Here is a 23519-nt window from a genome sequence, read left to right on the forward strand (position 1 = left end):
CGCTTGTGTACAGGCGCGTTATAAATGCCATATCATATCATAATAGGGGCAGAAATTAAGAGTGATCACTAAGGTTGATGTGAAGAGTCGACTAGTTTGTCTGTTTGTATATTTGTATTGAAAAAAGGTGTCGGTCAAGGAGTCATATTGTCTATCTAGGAAAACTGTTGGTACCGACCCAGAGGTAGATTGAATCATTGGAGGAATAAAGGTTTTGAGAGGCGATTGTTGGCACGCGCTCATATTTGTTGTTTTCATAAAGGTATTCTGTAAACGCTCGTAAGTATTGACAGTCAATTCAGACTTGTCACAATGGGAGACATTACTCCTCTGATGCATTTATGTAAGACATTGCCAAAACACATGCTGAAGCTCAAACAGTATAGTGCGGAATGGGTGAAAGGCACGGCAGATAAGCTATTCATGCCATGGCCACAAGGGGGATCATTGTCAAAGGCGGTATTGCAACACATGACGACATACTTGCACGCTGCCTACGCGGGAAAGAAATTGGAGGATAAAAGGATAGCTATTTTAGACTTCTGAAAAATGCACCAGGATGAGGGAGAGGATGTGCCACCTGAGGAGTGGATGCTTAATCAGTGTAAGGAGGAAGGAGTCGAGCCTTCTGCTCCCATTGCCTCCCATTGCCTTGCCTGAAGTGAAAGGCGCTAATACAGAAGAAGGGTTGTATCCCTTAAGGGAACTAAAAGCGGCAATGGGGTATAGTAATCCGATATGCGAACCGATATGCGAACCGCCTGATTATAGCAGTTATGATAGTCCAGAGGAAAATAGAAGAAGAGAGAGATTTTTAAGATCACACAAGACAAAGAAGAAAAGAGTGATTGATCGAACATACTGACAAAATTAGAAAGAGAAATCAAGAGATGGAAGGGAGAAAAGGAGAAAGCTGATGAGGTAACGCTCGTACAGAACAAATGGATGGGAGGACAGATACTACTCAAGCTAGGTAGGAAAAACATTGAGGAAGTAAGGCAAAAAGAAGATCAGGACGAAGAAGATAGAAAAGACGGGGAACGAGAAAAGAGATTAAAGAAAGATGAATGCAAAAGAAAGAGTAGACAGCGGCGAGAACAGATGTATCAGGAAGAGCAACAAAAGAAAGAAGAAACGGCGGAGGAACAAAGAAGGTATGATAACAGACAGAGAGCGACAGAAGAACATGATAGGCAAGTAAGGAAAAGAGAAAAGGAGGAAGCACAGAAATTAAGGGACAAAATAATACAGAGACAAAAAGAAGAGGAAGAAAGGAGAGCAGGGGCAAAAAGAGAAGACCTAAAACAGGAAGAGGGAAGACTTAGATTGGAAGCAAAAAAGCAAAGGGAATTAGATGAAGAATTGGAACGAAAGAGAAGACAGCGGGAGTGCGATATTGACCTCATTCAAAAGGAGCTAATGGAACCAAGTCCAGCAACAACATGGGGCAGCATAGAAGAGTTCCTCCCGTTACAGGGAGTAATGTCAGGGTCATCTAGAGTAACCATAGAAGAGAATTACGACATAGGAAACATTGGAGACAGTGTCGATAAAGCCTATCACGGGTTAAGGGAACAAAGCAAATCGGGAATCCAGGGGAAGGGAGATCAAACCCTAGTCTTCCAATCACAGAATGAAGAGGAAAATCCATTCAGTCTTGAGCATAGGGCCTTGTACTTAAGCAGACTGACCTTAGATAAGGGTGAAGGGGACGAGAGCCACATGAGTTGGCGACTAGATATGTCAGATGAGGAGAGAGAATCCTTCCATGGGGAGAGGGGGGAGGTGCATGTGCCTCCGAAGTAAGCCTGCAAGCGGACAAGGAAGTAAAATGGTCCGATCTAAAGCAACCAAAGGATAGGACGCCAGATCCCATAGCATATCCAGAGCGTTCCAAAGGACGATCGTATTGTGAGAAGGGAGAATCACTGCAATATGTGAGCAGGTTAAGATTGTTGCCAGAGAGGAAACGGTCAGGAACTATTGTCCCCTCTATGGATAGGCAGACGATGGTAGCCAATTGCGGGTTAGGGTTTATGCAGTTTCCCTTATTGGAAAAAGGAGGAGCAACACCACAGTATATTCCATGACTGCAGATGGATAAGGATAATTTAAGGTGCAAACTCCCCAGTTTAACAGCGGGTGCAGGAAAATGGATTTATGAATTAGAAGAAATGACAGGAGGAAATATTTTTGTAATAGGGGATGATTTAGCACACGATCGAGCGCTGTTCAATAATTGTAGAGCAGATATCTGGAGGGCTCTCATGGTACAGTATCAAACATGGGTGCAATTATGACACATACGATGAAAGAAGATGAGGATCCTCTTGCTTACATTCAGGACAATCAAGAGCGCTGGACTCTTGAAACACATGAGACATGGGGAAAAACAGTGACAGTATTTTAACACATTTTATGTCAAGGGATGCCCGAGAAAGTACAGAGGCAACTCAACAAGTTAGTGGGAATGCAAGCAAAGCCATGGGCAGAAATGCACTTGACTATAGTGCATCACTGTCATTTGTTACAGGAGAAAAATTAGAAGAAAGATGAGGTTAGGAAACTTGAGGAATCTAGACTAGTTCCGAAGAAATTGTCAAGATATGCCATAGAAGGGGCAGCACTGACAAGCGGAGAAGGGCTCGGAGTACAGCAAGCAATGAGTACATCGCAGGCGAATAATCAGCGCCCAATGGACCAAGGAGGGAATGGGTCTCTACCCCGAGGTAGAGGCATGGGCTACAGAGGTAGGGGTGGATTCCAAAACAATCAAGGTGGGTTTCAGAATGTGCAGAATGAGAATCAGAATGCGCAAGGAGGGTTCAACCAAGCAGGACTAATCAGATGGGCTTCTCCTATAAGTTGGACATGTGGGATGACAGGGCACATTACGCGCCTATGCGGAAGCCAAGGGTATGTACAGAATAGCCAATTCTCAAGAGGGGGCACAGCTTATGCTGCCGAAAATATAGCTTACAAGCTAGGGAAGGGTTCCCACAAGATCAGAAAATGTATCAGGCACAAGCACCAAAAATGCAACAGGCACTGCAACCACAGCAAGCACCATAGAATCCACCGCAAGGACAGTCGCAGCACGCCCCTATGCGAATTCAGCAGAATGCAAACACAGGACAGCTATTGACACCTATCTTATGGGGTGTCACTGTGGTGGGAGGAAATCCTTTCACGGATACAGGAGTATGTATGTATTCACAATAGGATAGCTCACAGGGCGACTTGATGTGTTCAGTACTATCAATAACACCAGGGCCCCAAGAGGAACCAAGGGTCGATGTGATGATAGGAGGAAAATTGTTTTCGTTTTTAGTAGACACTGGAGCTACTCGTTCATGTATACAAGAGGGAAAATATCCAATGTCAGCAACTGCCATGAATGCTCAAGGGTTCTCTGGAGCTACAGGTCGAGCTCCTTTTACTGATGAGTTACCAGTCTCTATAGGAGAATGTGACATGTCTGTTCCATTGTTGCATTCACGGCAGACACCAGTTAACATTTTGGGATGAGACTTAATGACGATTTCTTTTACTGATGATGGGATAGTGTGTTCCACTCCTGGGATACATTACATGAATGTGGGTGAATTTATATTGGCATTTACAGGGCAAATAGCTTTGTGAGGTGTACCAATGGAGCCTAAGGTTTTTCTTTATGGGGTGAGCATTCTGTTGACATGGCTTCCTGGCTTAGTGGGTAAAACTATGAGGATACCTGATGAATTTCTGTTTAGGCCACAGATACCAATGGACGAAGAGGGGGGACAGATAATCCCTCTAGAGTTAGATGCATCCATAGTACGAGGAGAAATGGCAATACTCGACGGAACAGATGACGAAGGTAGACCATGGAGAACAGTGATTGCCACTGGGGAAGGGCATAGATGGACTGACGTCACTGACAATGACATGTTCAGAGATGATCCAACAGATGATGAAGTGGTGTTCTTCATGAGCATTACATATTAGATTAGAATAGAGAAAAGGGAGATCCCGCACCGAATGGCGATAATGCAACAACGTCCAGTATTTTTTTGATGAAGACTTGGAGAAAGTGCCAATCGCTTTATGGACTACAGGCCTTTATGACGTAGGCCTATTGAAGGGAATAGGGGAAGTTATGATAAAAATTAAGCCAGGAGCAATTTTACTTCAAGCAAGACAGTATCCAATGTCTCAAGAGGTGGACAAGGGTATTTTCTAGACTATTTCAGCACTGATGGAACAAGGTATTCTGGTACCGTCAGAATCATTGTGGGACACCGTAGTGTATCGTGTGAACAAATCAAAGTGAGGGTTGTGGAGATTTATACAAGTCATGAGACCGATTAACCAGATTGTAGAGGCAGAGTTTCCTTTAATTCCTAATCCAGCGATGATACTATGTAGTATCCCAGTAGAAGCTTGATATTTCACGGTGATTGATTTGAAAAAAAATGTTTTCCCAATCCCGTTGCACAAGGACTCAAGATTTGACTTTGTTACGTTTCGTCAAATTTGCCTGAAACATACTAGGCTGCCCCAAGGGTACTGTGAGTCTCCATCGATCTTCAATAGAGTCCTACAGATGGACTTAGGCAATATTGATTTGAAAAGCACTGTGATACAGTACATATATGACATTTTGATTTGTAGCATGACAGGGGATGAGTGCAGACAAGATTTGATTCAGTTAATGGCTATTCTAGTAGACAAGGGATACAAAGTAGACAAGGAGTAGTTACAGTACTGTCAAGAAGAGGTGCTCTACCTAGTCCAGTTGATTTAGCTTGAGGTAAAGAGGGTAACGCCTGAAAGAGCTGAAGCGATCGTGAACACTGCAAAACCGCACAAGGTAAAGCAGATTCAACCGTTTTTGGGAATATGTAATTATGTAAGAGCATGGGTGTATGATTATAGTTCGTACATAAGACCCCTTATGCTGGCTTTAAAGGAAGCACAGGTGAACAAGGAGAAAATAGAATGGACTGAGGAAATGGAGAAAGGGTTTGAAGAGTTGAAAGAAGCAATTTGTACAGCTCCTGTTTTAGGAATTCCCAATTATGCTGAGGAGCTTTTCTTGTTTTAACACACACATGGGATAGTCATGACTGCAGTGCTTACACAGAGGACTATATTAGGGTACAAACCTCTGGCAAATTAGAGCGAGATTTTAGACCCAGTTATGAAAGGACACTTTCCTTGCGCACATTCATTGGCAGCCGCTGCCTTCGCAATTGAGAAATCCACAAGTATTGTAAATGGGCTGCTCTATGATGCTTATTGTAGAACATGCTTTGTTTTCCATTTTAGAGAAACCCAAAGGCACATTGACATCACAGAGAGCTTCTGTCTATGAAGTAATAATATCAAATCCAGTGATAAAAATTGTCAGATGTAAAATAGTGAACCCTGACACATTTGTAGCTGAGTTGGTGACAGAGGCGCAGTATGTGCATGACTGTGCATATTATATAGAGTTTTATATGATATACCACGCCTAAAGGAGAATGCGGTGTCAGGAGGGGAAATTCTCTTTATTGATGGTTCTTCGAAAATGTATCAAACAAGTGGAGAAAGGCATTCTGGCAAAGCTGTAGTGAGACACAGAGAAAATGGCGAGTTCGAAGTTGTAGCAAGTGCAAGACCACCATCTCACTATTCAGCGCAAGCGGCATACTTGGTAGCGCTCATTGTTTCGCTTGAGAATCATGAAGGGCAGGAAGTGATGGTGTACAGTGACTCCACCTATGTGATGTCAACCGTACATGCTGGGCTAGCACGTTGGAAAAAGAGGGGCTACCTCTGAGCAGATGGCACTCCAGTACAGCATGCATCTTTATTGGACAGGCTTATTAAGGCACTACAACTCCCAGTAGCCATAGCGATAGTTAAATGAGCAGCACATACTAAGCAAACTGACTTTATCTCTTGTATTAACGAAGCCGCAGATGCAGAAGCCAGAAGGATTGCATATTCACCAGATATTTCAGATTTTGATACTCCAGATGTTAAGGAAAAGATAGTTATGATTATGGTAGTGAATGAAGGATTTAATCATTTACCAAGAACGCAATTAGTGGAGATTCAAGGCAGTGCACCACACGAAGAGCAGTAATTAAGGAAGCGAATGGGGTGTTCTTTGTCCCCACAGAAGCAATATGGCAACAGGACAGCACTGGAAAGCCGGTGATGCCAGTAGTTTTGTTAATGGTAGCCCTTGAACTGAGAACGATTAGTGGAGTAATCCCTCGACCGAATGATCCTTTTCAGCATTTACATATCGATTATGTTGATATGATGCAAGTATGTAATGGATACAGGTACCTGATAGTGGTGGTGTGTCCCTTCTCCAGGTGGATCGAAGCAGGTCCTTGTACACACCCTGATGCCACTTTCTCAGCAAAGTTTTGGTACGTAAAGTCTTCCCAAGATGGGAAATATGTGAGGTGCTGAGATGATTATGAGCCACATTTTGTCAATGAATTATATGAACAGATAAGTCTGTTACTGAACGTTAAACATAGGTTTTCCTCTGCTTTTCACCCGCAAGCAAACGAGATATGTGAGAGACTCAACAACCTCCTTAAAGAAAGGATTGCCAATCTCATGCTAAAGCTGAGAAAAGGACGGCTATATTGCCTGCCCTTAGCTTTACATGCCCTAAGGAATCAGCCTGGTTCGGACCACCATCAGACCCCATGAGCCAGTGATGTGGAGGTGAATGAGAATGCCTTTAACTCCTCCAGCAAGGAGTAGAAGTGATGCCCAGAGTACAGCAAAAATGTTAGGCAATTAATTGAATGAATATTTGACATGTATGACCGCTAGGATCTCTCTCAGTTCAGATCAACTCATTCGCCAGGGGGGTCGGTCCCAGTACACAGATGAAAACCATTCAGCAACCGGATTTTCAGAACTTTTATCAGCTCCAAAGCTCTTTGCTGGTGATGCCGTGCTGATTAGAAATTTCACTAGGAAGTGGCACAAGCTAAGGTACGATGGACCGTATGTAGTAGAGAACATTACTCCCTCTGCAGTGAAAGTCCAAGGCAGACAAGCTTGGATCCATCTGAACGGTGTCAAGCTGCAGCACCCCCAATGATTGATTCAGAAGCAAGACAAGAAGAATTTCAGCGTGTGCAGACTCGATCGATGACAAAGAAGAAGGACGATAAAGCAGCTGATAAATAAATGCAGATTGCATTTGGACTGTGGCTTGGACACTCTTTATAGATATGATAGCAGGATTGTAATTATTTGCTTGAGCCACAGGAATCTTTTGAAAAATGAACTTTAGAGAAATGTTGATGAATTGTGAATATAGCAAACTTGAGAAATGTTGAAAGTGGCACGGTTTCAGAGAATGAGCAAGCTCAACTAAGTCCAGAATGTCGCAGATGGTGGGGATTAATATGTTGGTTTATGATATATTTATGTGCCACCATACATAGGGCCTCATCACGAGTTTGGTGGTATCTCAGCAGTATTCCTGCTGAGCAGTATTTGCGTTAACGCTGCGATGTGTGCCGGAAAGAACGCCACATCACGAGTTGGCTTGCACACGCACACGGCCATGGCGTTAACGCAAATAGCACCAATTGGTTATAGTGGCTGCGACCCCAAAAACCCAGTGCACATTGCATTACCGTTGCCGTCCCAGGCTATTAGCACCACGGGAAATGTGTCACCGCCGGAATGAGAAACAAAGCGGCGGCCATTTTGGAAATCACAATCTGCTGAAAATCGCAGCCCCTGGAAGCCATCCACTGCTGCAAACACTGCAAAATGCCCTAGGAGCGTGTAAGGGGCAAGTCTGCCCTGGACAGGATCAGAAAACCCAAATTCTCAGAGCCTGAATTAAGTATACTGGTGGAGGAGTTAATGGGCCATCAGGATGAGCTGTGTGGCCCACAGCAGAGAAAGACCAGCACACAGCAACGCACGATGATCTGGAAAGCGGTCAGCCAGAAGGTGACAGGGGTGGGCCGTGTGCTCAGGGATGGTGAGGACTGCCGCAAGCGGTTCAATGACTTGCGGGTCCGTGTTCGGGGGCTCCTGGCCCAGCACAGGAGTGAGACCATGGGTACTGGAGGAGGGCCACCACCACCAGAGCTCACACCGTGGGAGGAGCAGATCACCACCGTAATAGATATGGGTATGATTGAGAGAGTGGGAGGAGAGGAGGCAGGCACTGGCACCAAGGAGGCTGCAGGTGCGAAACCCTCCCCCCTTGGAAAATGCATTGTATGTGGTCCACCCGTCCCTACCCGGTGTGAATGTTTCACAACCAGGCACTGTGGATGAATTACGTGTGATGTACCGCAGCCAACCATGAGTGGCCCCTTGTACCACAGCACCCTACCGCCCCCAAGTATCCAGAGTAGCCTGAAGTACCACCAATGTATAAATGCAAGCACCAAGGTACAAAGATCCATGACCTGTCCACAGCAACGTGATGTGTGTGTGTGTGTGTGTGTATCAAAGGCCCCCCTCACTTACAGCACAATGCTAGCTGTGCATTCACATCAGACAGCTGAAGATGCCACACCGACATGTCCAAGCTGTGTCCCCCACCCCCCGTAGTAGATTCCAGCAATCTCAACATTGTGAATAACAAACATGTTATGGCCAAGCATGATACAAAATCTGCCCTCACCCCTGTCAAGCATTAAATGCATGATACAAATGTACGTTGGCCTGTCCTCATACCAGACCCTATGTTCCCTACAGGCACACAGTGATCATCGGAGGGCAACATTGAAGAAGTGGAAGCTGGTCCATCCAGACGCACGCCCAGACACAACTCCACCAGCACCACCACCCCGAGAAGGGACCGGCCTGACAAATCAAGGCGTAGGACACACCACAGCTCACCCCACCGCAGCACAGTCACACCAGATCAACGGCCACAATCCACCAGGGTGTCACCGCCTCAATGGAGAGTGATATTGATATTTTATTTCTATCGCGCTCATACACAAGTGTTTCAGAGCGCGACAAGGCAAGGGAAGGGGAACAGAGGAGAAACAAAAACAACGATCTTACTAGGCCCAGTGACATTGAGAACGTGCAAGTGCATGGTAGAGGGGGAGAGGGAGAAGAGCATGGAAGGGGGAACAAAAGGAGAATGCGGAGCAAGGAGGAAAAAAAACATAAATAATAAATAAATAAATAAATAAATAAAAAGACAACAAACAGAGGGAGTGCAGCCAGCAAGTGGCAGTGCTGGGTATAGGGCAGCAGGCTGGGTAGGTCTGATAAGTGCAGGAAGAACAAAACAAAGGGGTGGGGGCTGTATGGGTACAGATACAGACCCCAGTGCAAGGGGTGGCCCGGAGGCAGAGCGTGCGGGTGGCAAGAGGAGCAGGTACCTGGGCCCGGAGGAAGGAGGGTGGTCAGGTGCATGGTGCCGAGGGAGAGTAGAGTCAGCAGGGGAGAGGGGGGGGCAAAGGCAGAAGCAAAGAGGAAGGTCTTGAGGTGCTTCCTGAACCGGAGATGGTTCTCCTCAAGTTTTAAAGTGGCAGGGAGGCTGTTCCAGAGGGAGGCCCCAGCCGAAGACAGAGATCTACCACCAGCTCGTTTCTTTGAGAAACGACTGACCCTGAGGGAGTTAGAGGTAGATGAAAGGAGTGCTCGAGATGGGAGGTATTTGCGGAGGGATAGCTGAAGGTATGTTGACCCCAAACTACCAGGGGGTTGCAGGATGTTGAGGTAGCCACCAGTGGAACCAACACAGAGGATGGCCACACATCCAGTGATGAACATCATGTTGCACCAGTGTTGTCACCCATTCAGAGTCCCAATCAGGAAATGGCCACACCCCAAGAGACCCCGGAGCAAGTGCAAGGAGAAAGCCACACTCCCCATGTCCCAGCACGTGGATGTCATGCCCTCACACCATTGCCTGATGTGGACACCCCCTCATATGGCTCACCTGTGTGCAGCCCCTCCAGCCGCGGCAGCCCCACCAGACAGGCCACCACGTCCAACAACAGCTCCCCTACCACCCCATGTAGACCTGGCAGGCTGGCGATCCCCACACATGACAGACCCAGAGCTCTGGGAGCAGCAGTAATGGGACGCCTGGACGTCATCGAGGCACATCAGAGGCAAATTGAGGACATGGCGGGTGCGCACAACCACCACATAAAGGCCATAAGCAGTGCTATTTGGGGGGCAGCCAAGACCATGGCACGGGGACAATGCCCACTCCCGTAGAGTCATTGAGGGGAGTACTGCAATCCTCACTGGATTTGGGCAGAGAGTCTGTGAACTCTGTGAGGTCCAATTAGCTCATGCAGAGCAGATGCGGGAGGCCAATAACCTCCTCCGCCAGCAGCTGCATTTGGCGGATCTAATACATCAACCTCGACAACACCCACTGAGGGATCCCTGCAGGGTTCGCCCAGGCAACGTTCCTTGCCTATCCCCAATGACCCTCACCAGAAGGTGCCGGATGTGGAAAGCAGTAACGTCCTTCATAGATGGGCAGAGCACGGTTGGGCTGAGGGCCGGGCACATGGACCCACATGCACAGTGTTGGGGTGTTGGTGGGGGGACGGAGAAATGTGTGCTGGGGTTTTGGGGGGCGAAGAGGGAATGTGTGCTTGGGTGTTGGGGGTCGAGGGGGGAATGTGTGCTGGGGCTATGGTGGGAGGGGGAATGTGTGCTGGGATGTTGGGGGGAGGGGGAATATGTGCTGGGGTGTTGGTGGGGTGAGGCGGGTATGTGTGCTGGGGTGTTGGTGGGGGGGGGGAATGTGTGCTGGGGTGTTGGTGGGGGAGAGGGAATGTGTGCTGGGGTGTTGGTGGGGTGAGGGGGGAAGGTGTTCTGGGGTGTTGGTGGGGGAGGGGGGAATGTGTGCTGGGGTGTTGGTGGGGGGTGAGAGGAATGTGTGCTATGGTGTTGGTGGGGGGGTTTGTTGCAGCCTGCAGCAGCAGATGTTGTGCAGCATGGCACAGGTGTGTACATCCCTGCCCCTCCCGTACGGTGTAGGCACCGGAAACATGCCTTCAGCAATCCGAATACCATTTCCACACAGATGCGTGTATGCCTATGGGCAATGTTATATGCCAGCTCTGCTGGAGTTTGTGGTTATACACAGGGGTCATGAGCCATGTGTACTGTGGGTATCCGGAATCACCTGTAGGGGACAAAACGTGTACATTAGGCCTAGGTAGGTTCAGTGGATGTGCAAAGGTTACACATCATTTAACTAAGCAGTATGGTTCCACGCAAAATAAATCCTGTTCATACTGCATAGAAAGCTTGGACATTCATGATTGTGTTCAAGTGCTCTTTATTTGACAAGTGATGTATGTGACATGTGCCCATCCACCAGATCAGAAAAAATGGTCAATCAACGCCTGTCTCGCCAACCTCCCATCCCTCACCCCATCCCCGTGTGCTTTGTCCCCGGCTACGGGCACATGCTCATCGTCACTTCCATCCCCAGGTGGTTGGCCATCAACATCCGGGGGCAGTGGCACATGCCTGCAGCAGCAGATGTTGTGCAGCATGGCACAGGTGTGTACATCCCTGCCCCTCCCGCACGGTGTAGGCACCGGAAACATGCCTTGAGCAATCCGAATGCCATTTCCACACAGATGCGTGTATGCCTATGGGCAATGTTATATGCCAGCTCTGCTGGAGTTTGTGGTTATACACAGGGGTCATGAGCCATGTGTACTGTGGGTATCCGGAATCACCTGTAGGGGACAAAACGTGTACATTAGGCCTAGGTAGGTTCAGTGGATGTGCAAAGGTTACACATCATTTAACTAAGCAGTATGGTTCCACGCAAAATAAATCCTGTTCATACTGCATAGAAAGCTTGGACATTCATGATTGTGTTCAAGTGCTCTTTATTTGACAAGTGATGTATGTGACATGTGCCCATCCACCAGATCAGAAAAAATGGTCAATCAACGCCTGTCTCGCCAACCTCCCATCCCTCACCCCATCCCCGTGTGCTTTGTCCCCGGCTACGGGCATATGCTCATCGTCACTTCCATCCCCAGGTGGTTGGCCATCAACATCCGGGGGCAGTGGCACATGCCTGCAGCAGCAGATGTTGTGCAGCATGGCACAGGTGTGTACATCCCTGCCCCTCCCGCACGGTGTAGGCACCGGAAACATGCCTTGAGCAATCCGAATGCCATTTCCACACAGATGCGTGTATGCCTATGGGCAATGTTATATGCCAGCTCTGCTGGAGTTTGTGGTTATACACAGGGGTCATGAGCCATGCGTACTGTGAGTATCCGGAATCACCTGTAGGGGACAAAACGTGTACATTAGGCCTAGGTAGGTTCAGTGGATGTGCAAAGGTTACACATCATTTAACTAAGCAGTATGGACTAACCCAGGTATGTAGAAATGTATATTAGAGAGTGTGTGAATGAGTAATGGCATGAATGGTGGAATAGATAGGTATATGTTGAACAAAAAATCTTTTTGCATTTAAAAGATATGGTATGTGAAGCTGTATATAAATACATTTTGTGATATTGACAAGATTCATTTTGTCTATATGAAGAAAGGTTCAAATCTCATTTGCTGAGGTCCATTGTCTTATTGTTCTATGTGACTAGCATGGAGACCTGCGATGTAACAGCACCCTTATTTTTTGAAACTGTGTGCAACAGGCACATACTCTCATTGCAATATTGGTATACTTCCATCATCTTTAGGGACATGCATGGGGTGACCTATCCATGCAGCCTGTGTAAATTTGTAAGTTGTTATGAGGCAGGTTCAATTTTCATGCACTTGGTGTCAATGTACATGCAGCAGTGTAACGAAGACTATGTTTATGGTTATGTGTGACACTCATGCTGAACAAGTATGGTCATTTTTACATTTCTCCTTTGATTAGGGTGAAGATTAGGGTGTCTTCATGTGCACCGTGTATGCTCTGCAATGTGCGCCATTATGGGTACTTACTGCATACATCACCCCTGTGTCTCATTGCCACAGTGGTGCATTCCTTACTTCAGGATGAGACTCCCGTCATATCTGCCTGTTCACGTACTACATATTTAGGTGATGTGTTGTGGCTGTCTCTATGGCTGGTGTCGCGTTTGCTACTTTGCACATTTATCAACATTTGGCCAGGCATGTGAATGACCATTCAGGGGTCACTATCCCAAGGATGTTCATGGTCGTTACTCCACCTGCACATCTACAGAGTTTTTGTGGATGTGCATACAATTGAACTCACTTGACATTCCTGTGTGGTACCCAGGGTGTGATTACTCTTGGGTGTCAGGGGGAGTAGCAGCACTGCAACACAGACAAGATGCATTGTGGTTGTTGTGTATCCATATGTGATTGTGCTTTCACAAGTGTGTGGCATTCAACTTCTGTGTGTTCTGCTGTGGGGAACGTGTGCAGGGGTTCTTGTGTGACACACATGCATGGAAATGGTGCTGTGCTAGAGCTGGCTGTGTCTCCTGATGACATACAGGGATTCCTGTGTGTCTGCCTCCCACCCCCATCAAGTGAATGTTGCCATGCATTTCCTGCAGGAATTCTACTCACCCAACATCCATGTGCGTTGGCCTCGGTGCCTCTCCATGTATGCTGGCAGGGCACTGTTGTGCAGCATCATGGAGTTGTGGGTAGATCCTGGGTAACGGGCGCAGCAGTGGCTGAAAGTTAGGTCGGTGCTACAGGTCATTTGCACGTTGAGGGAATGGAAACTCTTCCGGGTCCCTGTAAGCTGCCTCATGGTCCCAGGGTGCTACAAGTGCAACACGTGTGCAGTCTAGGGCTGCAATCATGTATGGGACTTGAACAATGGCATGGAACTGTGCGTTGACTTGGTTGACCTTTGCCTGTGTGGCTGACAATGCAATGTGCTCATTGACATGGACCAGCACGGCACTGAAGGTGGTCTGGGCCATACAATGAAACATGGCAATGGTGTGTTGAAAGTTGCCAGTCCCGAGGTACTGTAGGACGGACATAAGCTTCACAAGTGGGGGCACAGCGGTGCTGATGGCTATACGGCTGCCTATGTCAGACTGGATTGTGTCCAGCAACTGGTTGATGGTTGCCCTGTCCAGCCTGTACTCAAGCACCAACTGCCCATCAGTCAGGGCACAGGGTGTTTTCCGGACCCTGGGGATGGCTGGCTGCCTTGCTGGTGCTGGTCTCCTCCTCCTCCCCACCCCGCCTTCCTGTGCTCCCAGGGCCCTGGGCAGGTTGTCAGGCCTCTGCAGCTCCAGGCACAGCATGTACATGTCCACATCAAGGCTCCCGGCTCCAAATGGAAACATGGTGTTGGGAAGGGTGTGTGGGCCATGGGTGGGTCTTTTGTAGGCCTCTTGTGTGCATTGTTTCCACCTGGGCCCTTATTGCTGTCTCCACCCGGCTACTAATGACTACATGGTGTTGGTGAGGGTGTGTGGGCCATGCGTGGGTCTTTTGTAGGCCTCTTGTGTGCATTGTTTCTACCTGGCCCTTATTGCTGTCTCATGTGTTCTTGTACCTCCAGCATTTGGCCAGGGGTATTTTCAGCGGTATTAGTGCCAGTTTTCGGGCACTATGTGTGTCAACGCTGTACTTGTGATAGGTCTCTAATAGCGCCTTTGGTTGCCAGCACTATTACAGCTGGCGCTATTACAGCCGGCTGTTTCAGCACCGGCTGTAATAGCGCCGGCAGGATTTACAGTTGTGATCCGGCAGAGCGGTATTGGTGGCGCTAATACCGTTCCCACTGGATTTAAGGGCTACCGCCCAACTCGTGATGAGGCCCCAAGTGTCTTTCTGTTTCTTCTGTGTAGCATTCCCTATTACATTAACACTCCTGTTGTAAGAGGGACTACTATGATTCCTCCTATTACAAGTACTGCTCTTGATTTATTTACTTCCACTAAGGTAGAGACTCCTATGGTTCTCCCCAGAGAGAGAACTCTTCTTGATATACTTAATGATTATTATATGAGCACTGATTTGGTAGTAGTGAGAAGCAAGAGAAATGCAGAGGACGATAATGAAGGGATAAACCCATATCTAGACAGTACAGCACACTTGGCTAATAACATGTGGTATCAGCCCATGAAAAAGGTGGGAGAGAGACCATCTAAGGAGAGCCGCTCTCATACCTTATGCCATGGATGCAACACAAATGTTCATTTTTAGAGAAATCCCGGAGTACGATGCCAGATGTCTCATTCATCTTGCGGCATGCATGACAAGAGGACAATTTCAGGGAAGTTGGGCACTTTGCGATGGAGATCGAAATGGTAATTTCCATTCCAGGATGATTATATCAAGACTACACAGATGGAAATGGAACCTGTGTGGAAAAGGAAGATGCTTACATATCCTGAGAAAGGACTTGAAGAAGTAGTAGTTGCGGAGATGAAGAGACTGAATTGCCCTGATAAAGTAGAAGTAGCAGGATGGCCTGGATGTTGGGAACAAACACAAGTCTTAGTTTATGAACAAGTGAAATCTACGAAAGGATGGGAAGGAGGCCTGATGTCCTGCACAGCCCATCTATTGATGTCAGAATATTTGCCAGAAGTACAGCGAGTGAACGATGCTTGCTTAAAGCCATGGGCTAATCTTGCCAGACTGTTGACATGGGTAGAAGATGAATCTGACCTGATGATGGTGGTTCCATTGATGACTGTGACATTATGCTTCCAGAGAAAGGGGAAAAATTATGTGGGAAGAAATAAAAGCTGCAAGACTACAGTTGATGTCATCAGAATGGGAGCAGGGACAGCCGTCCTAATGGATCGATATTGGGCTTGTGGGTCCAGAGCCTACATGAAGCTGCCCAAGGACTGGGGAGGGATGTGTTCCTTAGTATTCATAGATGTTCCAGCGTTAGTGATTCCTAAAAGTGACCTGAATATTGGAGAGTTTCCAAAAGCAGATGCCCATTAGAGGAAGAGAAGATCAGTCGAATTCCTCAACCCGACAAAGAGGAAGAATTACTTTTCAGCAAAATCAATTGAAGCATTCAATGCTATTCCGTATGAGCACAGATTGTTCAGACAAACTTGAGCAATATTCACGACTATCTTCATGCCAGGGATCTAGACAATGGCCAATGCAAAGTGGTTGCAAATCACTTGCTGGGAGCTCCTGCAGACGATCAACTTAACATCCCTTCAACGCTATCAAGGAAGAATTGAGAGCCATAAGGTTGATGACCCTCCAGAACAGATATGTTCTTGATATGATCACAGCAGTGGATGGAGGAGTTTGTGCCAAAATTGGGCCATCATGTTGCACGTTCATACCTTCTCATGTTGACGAGAATGGGACCTTGGCAGAGGCCTTAACGTTGCTGACAAGACTGCATGATAAGATGGAAGATGAGACAGAAGATATTGCAGGTGACAGTTGGTTTGTGTCGATCTTCTCATGGGTTCCACAATGGATGACAAACATCTTCAGGTTTCTTGGAGCAGTACTAGTGATGATAATGTTTGGATTCTGTGTGATCAGGATAATAATTACACAGTGCAAGAAGACAGCAAATAAGGCAGTAGGAATGAAGATCATGATCGATGTCGAATCAAGGTCTGGACCCAAGGTATTGACAGATGAAGAAATCAGAAAGTGCATAGAGACCAGCATCGTAGCACCTGAGGGAACAAAGCTCCTGTGTCCAAGAAATCACAAGAAGTATGTGGGCCGATGGGTCTACTGTTCTTCAAATGGCCAGAGCAGCTACATGACCTAGAGTGTTGATGAACATATAAAATTAACAGGATCCCTGAAGGGAGTAGTGAAGATCTGGACCCCAAAGAAGCATTTCTTCAAAAAAGGATGTCCAGATGTGGAGACCGGTGAAGGTGTGGTTGATGAATCAACCAGAGAGGGAAGTGTAGAAGAGCAGCCAAATGCCTCTAAAGGACATCCAGCCTCCATGCTACCTGTATGCTGGAAACCAGAAGTTGCAGCATGCACAACACCAGTGACTGTAACTATTCCAAGAAGAGTCTTCGAGACAAGGTATCCATTAAGAAAACCCTATCTGATATATCCTCGGAGAGCTGACAATCTCCTGCAGGAGATCCCAGAAAGGAATATGAAAATGAGAGAAAGAGAAGCTGGTGATGTCACAAGAAATGAGCATGACGCTCTGAGAAGAGTGGCCGAAGAACAGAATGCATAGACCTGATGATGAAGTAAAGAATCAAGAAGACTTTTATATGCGGATTGAAGATTGCACATGTGAAAACGCACTGAAGAAAATGCAAGCCGTTTTATAACTGTTCAGATGCAGAAATGCAAGTAGACTAAGTAATCATAAGGCTGGCTATACATAGTGAATACACTGCAGGCGGTGCCACCATTATATAGAATCTGGATATTCGATGTCACAATTTTAGTAAGATCAACCCATGGAGAAAGAAGGATTGATAGCTATATGTGTGTCGCAGCAAAGAACTAGCTGCAGCTCAAAGCAAGACCAAGAAGAATGTTTGGCCTGGTGTCAAAGGCTGAAGCAGCCAAACTAGTTATCAGTCCTTTAAGAACAGTGAATGTGAGACGCTGAGGAATCCTTGTTAAGTTGCAAAGAGAGAACACCATGGGTGCCATGTTTCTTTATTCAAGACAATTACATGCTATAACAGGGCTGATTCATGGTCTCCTGTCATGTGAGCTGAGGATGAAAATAGGAGTGGATGTGCAGACCTGAGCTACGATAAGGATGTGCCTATACTCCCTTATATTCCCAGAGAAGAGAAGCTGCTACAATGCCGAGTTCAAAGACAATCTGAATGGCAGAAGGCATGAGCAATGAAACATATGGTGCTAATTGGGTAGTGAGACACGGTCAAGTCCACCCAGCTGCACCTGGGTTACCAGTTTACTGCTGCTAGTGAATCAAATGTTCCAGAAGGGTACAAGCGTGCCAACCAATTGTAGAGGGCCACATAACAAAGGGCCTTATAGTTTAAGAACCAATCGTATTCTGTGTACTTAATAATTGTTGAAGATGACTTGCACTCGGGGTGGGCATAAATTGTCCACCTGACTGTAGAGACACAATCACAACCCGTCTCTATATAGAAAGTATACTTAGATGTTCCCCTTCAGCCAACAACAATCCCTCGTAGGTTTTTCTTGTTTACCACGTACTATGATGTCACGTATGTTTTTGCTATATAAGAAATGCTTTTCTTGAAATGCGTTGAGACTATGCTGTGCAACGTCCATTGATGTCTGTTGTAACTCCCTGTTTTAGACAATTGAAAATAAAACTGTCGAGAGAGAGACGTTTTGCCAACTTCGTGATTCCGTCTTGTTATTTGGTGTAAGAGTTATTCTGCATCCCCTCCATCTTACGATGTGTTGCCTCAATGAAAGGACCATAAGGGTTCAGTACTATGTGTTGATTGAAAATGATGTTAGTGCCATTTCTATCCACGTAAAATAAAAATGCATAACCATGTCAGAAAGAATTCTCATCCCCTGCACCTGATTGGGAAAGGTGCTGGAGAATGCTTGTATGTTCTTGCATTTCAACAAGTATCTTGTTTTGGATTTCGGGTTGTGCCTTTAAATGCACAGAAAAAAACACTTTTCTGTTTACTTTGTTCAATTTCACAAAGGAGGAGAAAATGGATTGTCCAATCAATTTCAAGAAAAAAGGTTTGCAAATCAGCCTTATGTTATAATTATTATTAGTTGATCACTGTGAGACATATATATGCCTCTACTGGCTCCCACTATTAATGACAGAAATAACTACTACGTCATGATGACACTTTTGAGAGAGTTTTCACTAATAGAGACGTGGTGTTTCTTTCACTCAGGGGAGAGGGGATATACCTTCTATTCTGCTGTGCCCTGGGGCTTCTCCAGACTAGACATGTTCCTGGTCTCTCCTACCCTCATCCCACTGCTTAAAAAAATAGAGATTTTGCCAAAAGCACTCACAGACCACTCTCCCGTAAGATCTAGGTCAGGGCATGCCACAACAGAAACCCCCATGAAGACTTAACAAGGCTATACTAAAAGATGTGGTTGCTAGGGCCAATATAGAGGAGGCAATAGTCCTCTGCTTTCAAGAAAATGTGACGGAGGACATGGATATGGGAGCTGTGTGGGATGCAGAGAAGGCAGTCTTTCGGGGAGTTTACCATACCAAAAACGTTTATTTTAGGTAGAATGCAATATATTCCTCACATTATATAGGAAGCATCCCGCCTGTTTCAAACATTCAAATGGGTAACCTTTTTCCCACATTACCTGTTGTTATGCGTGTTTGTCTTGAAATTACAGCTTGAAAATCCACAGGCCATATTTTTGCCTTCTACAATATTGCATTCTGGTATTTGTAGTCTTCCATTCAACTTCAAGGTGGGGTGAATAATGCCTCAGTAGTACACTTCTTTTTTATGTTAAAGGGTTTTCTTTTTTTTGTGCAATATTATTTAGGTGCTCGCAGTCTACATGTCTACGGCAGTCTCCTGTTCCCTGCAGTCTGCTCTCCATTGCTGTGGTGGGAGGAGTGACCCACAAAGCCTTCTTAACCTCATTAGAGCCGCGGAGCGGCCGCAGAGCTGCTCGCTGAGGTGCTCGCAGTCTACGTGTCTACGGCAGTCTCCTGTTCCCTGCAGTCTGCTCTCCATTACTGTGGTGGGAGGATTGACCCACACAGCCTTCTTAACCTCATTCGAGCCGCTGAGCGGCCGCAGAGCTGCTCGCTGAGGTACTCACAGTCTACGTGTCTACAGCAGTCTCCTGTTCCCTGCAGTCTCCTCTCCTTTGCTGTGGTGGGAGGAGTGACCGACGCAGCTTTCTTAACCTCATTCGAGCCACAGAGCGGCGGCGGAGCTGCTCGCTGAGGTGCTCGCAGTCTACGGCAGTCCGCGGCCGCTCCATGGTCCGCTTGCCTCAGAGATGCTAGTCTGTGAAACGGGCAGTGAGGGGCACTGGCTTCGGAGCCAGTGAACCCGGAGCGAGGACATTGGCCTGGAGTGGCAGAGTCCTTTGGAGCCGGTGAGCCGTGCCAGAAAACCGCCCTCCACGAAGGCAAGCACAGCTCAACAAAACCCCAAACCACTTGAAGCTTTGGTGCTGCAGGACTCTAGCAAACACCAAGAAGACTACACTAAAGCCTTAACCAGCTTGGAAGATGTTCCTCCGGTTTCAACACCACCGGAACGGCATAGTCACATGGAGGGGAGTGACCAGCCCGCAATGGCAGCGTTGGCGGTGGAAGCCTTCAAACATGCCCCGCTGGTTGACAACAAGACCTTACCCCACCACCCCCTCCCTCCTGAAAACAGTACATTGGGCTCCACTAGCCCTCAAGACTTGCAAGCGGAGGAGCCAGCAATTTATCCTGCAGATTACACTGTCACCAAGGTGGAAGTCTCTGAGGGTGAAATTGCAGACAAGGCGCACTGTTCCTTCCCCTTGGATCCGCAAGTCTTGCCCGTCCGAAATCCTTCTCCTCTCGAACTGAACGCCGCTGCTGGCCGGGAGCCCGCCGCGGAGGCGACGAGTCTCACTGCCGACGAGCCGCGAACGGTGGAGAGTGAGCTGGAAAACACAGGGCTGAGTGGCGGCTCAGTCTCGGAGACTCCCGACCATGCACCCCTTGCGGAACTCGGATGAACTGCGAAGCTCAGAGGCTCAGCCCGCTTCAACGTCAGGTCGGGGTAATCCTCAGAACCCGACTTCGCCAGAAAACCTAAAACTGGGTCCTGCTCCTCCAGAAAATCAGGAGACCCAGATAACGAAGCAGCCACCTACATCGGGGGTCCACCAACCAGCTGTTACCCCCCTAAAAGTGCCAAGTATGCCTACACCTTTGGTAATTACCATCTTGTCAGCCAAATTAGACCGAACTACAGAACAAAGATGAAACCAAAGTGGAAATTCATCAACCACTCAAAAATGAGGACCTACCAGTCCCCCAAAAAACAGGGCTATTGGCAAGAGCACTGAGCACTGCTCGTACTCTACAATTGAGTACTCTGAAGATGACCTGGATGTATCGGGGGACGCCACAAAACCTCCAACCATCCCCCAAAGACTCAATTTCTCTGAGTCACACTCCACGCCGACTGAAACAGTATTCACAAGTCGCCTCAATCCTATGGTAGCAACCAACATTAAGTGCCAGTCACAACAATGTATGACGTCTTTTCCCAAGTTTACTAAGCAGCAGCCGAGTAAAAAACCACTGATGAAAGACAACACACCATCACGCCCTTGCAAGGCCCAAAAAACACCAACGACGGGATCCATAGTCGATTTCTTTGCGACAAAAAAAAAATACCTGCAGGAGGAAGACAAAGATGAGTTATGGGACGCCGAACTCTTGGAAGGAACTCATCAAGACCTGAACCACGAAAGCGATAAAGACTCTTTGCGCAAACTTGCGTTCCTGAAAAGATGGCACCTCAAAGGGGAGAGGACAGGCCTTGGAACCACCTTGAACGCACCGGAATCCAAACCGACACAAAAGGATACCAAACCCTTCACTGACCAAGCGCAAATTAACTGCGTCCCTGTCACAAGTAAGACAGTCGAGGATCCTGTGCTAAGAGGTTCTGTAATTCCAACAAAGAGTCAATGCTGGATCGAACTACCTGGCAAAGACTTAATAAATTCGACCGACCAGGAAGTGAGGAAAAGAGACGCTGCTCCTTGTAGTTCCACCCAAGAGAACTCTGCAAGTGAGAGGCTCAATAATTTACGTCAACCCTCACCGGAAAGATATGAGCCTAACTCTACGCCCGACTCTAGAGCTGCTCCTGCCTCACCCACCAAATCTCCAAAAAGAAAAACAGACCTCTTTGCCATCATGTCATACCTGACTATAGCACTAGCTCCTTTCACCAAGCTGTATGAAGCGCTCAACGACTCAGCAAAAGACCAAGTAACTTTATTGGCCCACATGCAAACGTGACTTTCCTTCATCGAAGGCTACATTACAGCAAAGGAAATCAATAAACCTCCTACGGGAGAAGTTTCTCTGTAACCTGGATATCCTGCCGTTGGCACAAGGTTTTCGAAGACCACTCAAACGGATGAGCCAATCATCAAAACCTTCCAATTTACAGGAAACTCGGCAAAAGAAGCCACGATAGCCATTACCACTCAAGCAATAAGCGAGCCATCTCGCCGGAAGGCAGCGACAAAAGCTGAAGTTCCTCCTGCAAGTTCGACTACACTGAAATCAAAAGAAAAAACCAAATCTTTGAACACTAAGACTTTGCGGTCGTCTCCAACTAACCTGAAGAAAATTAACCTGAAAACTGTAACCAAACCTCAACTGAAAAATGGATGTGCAATCTGGTCCTCTGACCAATCCATCCAAAAAGACGCTGCTAAACTGAGTGGGCACTCCAAGCGACGACGAGCAGGCCCTCAGCCAGACTCAAACTCGATGACAACAGTCTGGCATCTTCATTAAAACAATCCTGCCTACCTTTTGAGCCCAAACCTAATGATCCTACGCTTCTTGCTCAACCAAAGATTTCACGTACCTACACCAAAGGAAAGCAGGATACGGACGATACCACCTTGTCAATCACGGGAAATGAGTTGATGGAGGCGGCCTTGAATGAGACAGAAACCTGGGAGGACTGGGACGAGGTCGATTGGAAGCCACCACAAAAAAGGAAAAGAAACGTAAATAGTAAATCTCCTGGTCAAGTACCGAGGACATTGACCAAAAACAAAAACAAGAAAAAAAATGCCCTCTCTGGAGCAAACAAGTCCAATCTTTTTAACACTGGAGGAGAAGAAACTAAACCTCCTGGCAAAAAATAAAGGCACTAGAATGTTTCAATACCCACCGGCCAAGAAAACGGAAAAGTCTCCTGTGCGGGCTACGTCCAGGCCCTGTTCATCTAACAGGAAACTATCAATGAGAGGTGATTCTCAAAAACCAAAATACGAACGGCCGACAGAAAATTCAACTCATTGGCGCTCTAGAGTTCATAGAAGTCACCACAGGGATGAGCGTTCAACTTCAAGAATTTGGAGCACAAAATGGCAACCAAAATCAGATCATGCAGCCAGACCCTCATTTACACCAAGAAAACAACAAACTTCAAATTCCAGAGGGCCCTGAAATTCAAAGCACGTGACAACACCCAGAGAAAAAAGCAAAGAACGCGGAGCAAAAAGAGAACTCATAAGACGTTCTGCTAGGTCTACTAAGACCCGCTCTTTCATCCTGAAAAGCATCTGGAAAGAAGATTGCTCTTTCATTCTCAACAGGAAAACCATTCTAAAAATCTTGCACTTGGTCCCAGCACTAAAAAATCTATCGACACGATTGTGGAGTTTCAAGACAAAAAGCTAGTTGACAGTGTTTACTTACACATACAGTCTGAAACAATAAATTCTCTCTTAACCAAGGCAAAAAATAAATTAAGAGCTTTAGGATACGATCTCATAGATTACACGATCAATGAAGGTCACAAACACAAAGAGCATTCAACAGATCATTTGGAAAGACGCTCGAGACCCAGAAAGACGAACGACCAACGTACCAACGGGACTTCTCACTGGTATGA

Source organism: Ambystoma mexicanum, chromosome 9 (assembly GCF_040938575.1).
Source record: "Ambystoma mexicanum isolate Mex_15411 chromosome 9, UKY_AmexF1_1, whole genome shotgun sequence".
Classification (NCBI taxonomy): domain Eukaryota; kingdom Metazoa; phylum Chordata; class Amphibia; order Caudata; family Ambystomatidae; genus Ambystoma; species Ambystoma mexicanum.